Raw genomic sequence first — 1,938 nt, 5'->3', positions numbered from 1 at the left:
CTCTCAGTAAGTCACAGGAGAAGTGAGGGCAGACACTTATTTCTTTCCCTTTGAGAACCCCTTCTTTCTCATTCCACGAGTGAACTTCAGGCACGCTCTTGTGGTGGTTTATTAACGTCACAAACAAAGCATTCTTTGTCTTTATTTGAATTAGCCAAGCAAAAATGTCCTGTACAAGGCAAAACACTTCACCATGGAATATTTAAATTAAAAATAAATTAGTTCCATCCTATATAAATCTCCAGCTGCCATATACAGATAGAGTACATTGGTTATAAATTAAATAAGTTAAAAATAAAGTCTTAGAATACTTTAATGGATATGTTCAGTATAGATCTCCTGTTCCCTAGCTTTGTTCCAGAACCTAAAATCAATATTGTATAAGGCTATTGGATAGTCCACTAAGACTAGCTCTTCATGGAAAGAATACTTGGTGCCCAGGTCTCCAAAAGAACGTTTAGATACAAGGATGGGGTGTTCAGAGTTTAAAACAATGGTTGAAGAACACAGGTCAGCAAGAGGGAAGCCCAGAAACTCAAGACCTTTTATCCTACCTGCCACCCCTCATGCCTTCTTAAGGTTCACCTGGGCTGAAGAAACAGGTAACTTAGCAAAAAGCAACACATGGCCACAGGACAGCTGTCATATGAACAGCGGCTGAGACAGAGACCTATAATATCACTATCCTCTTCTTTCAACCAAGGCATGGCAATTTCTAATAGTTTTAGGTTAATTACACCATGAGGTTTCCAGTTTTATTAAGTGGGTTATATTAATTGAAAGAATTGTACCCCTGAATCAGAAAACAGGACTTCCAAGGCATATGCTGCTAATCCCCTCCCTGGGCAGGCATTGCTAATTGGTCACTGCTCTCTTGTCTCAGATTCCATCTCAACACAGCGCTCCAGGCAGCCTCTACAGATCAATTATGTTTAGTATTTGTGTTTAGAATTATTCTTGCTTTGGTCCTTTTCTATGTTCTGAATTTTGTGTATAGGAGTAGCTGTCACACAGATGTTGAAACCTGACACCTGCGTGAGAGCAGTACCTTCAGACTAGTCATTTAATCTCTTTGAACTAGTATCTGTTAAATGGGTAAGGCCCCCCAACTCAGAGATGTTACAAAGATTGGGGCAATGTATGTAGAGTGTCCAGTTTATGGCTGGCATTTAGTGGGCATTCAATAAATGGTAGCTATTATCATCCTCACTATTATTATTATATAATTGTTTTAAGATTCCTAATATTGACAGTGGAATTGGTAGCAACATTTCCATTGAAAGTAGGAAAGCATAATCTTATAATCTTATATATTAGGTTGAACTATATGAAATTGATATTTGATTGTTTTTGACCTACAAAAGTAGCAATTTCTTCTGGTTCAAACGCATACATAATGATGTTTTTCATTCAATTCCTTTGTGTGTTCCACATTTAGCACACTCTTCCCTTCAAAGGTAGGTTGACCCCAGGGCTATTGTCCCACCAGTCGGTTTGCAAAACCCTCCTCAAATGAGTTGGTGGAATAAGCAAAGCAAGGAGTCTCGTGGAGATGAGGTGGAGGACCTGGTGTCTGGTTCCACTACCTGGTGTCTAGTTACATGACCTCCTTGTGCCTCAGTTTCCCCATCTGCAGATTAGAAATAATTGTGCTTTCTTCAACAGGGACTTGGGGAAGATATGAAGAGATAATGGGTGGGAAAGCACTTTCAAAAGTTAAAGTCATTAAATTGAAGCGAGGAGTTATTATTTCCTCTAGACTATGCTACTTCAGAAAACAACGGCATTCAATATTTATTTTTTAGTTAAGCTTTTCTATAGAAAAACTGCACAGAAAAGAAATAGAGAATTCATGCAATCATGCCAAATGATCATCAAGATAAGTTTAATATCCACACTTTCAGGTGGACATTAGAACTAATAAGTAAATACATCACG

The sequence above is a fragment of the Tamandua tetradactyla genome, chromosome 6, assembly GCF_023851605.1.
Source record: "Tamandua tetradactyla isolate mTamTet1 chromosome 6, mTamTet1.pri, whole genome shotgun sequence".
NCBI classification, from domain to species: domain Eukaryota; kingdom Metazoa; phylum Chordata; class Mammalia; order Pilosa; family Myrmecophagidae; genus Tamandua; species Tamandua tetradactyla.
The sequence above is the reverse complement of the archived record's forward strand: the minus strand, read 5'-3'. Positions refer to the sequence as shown.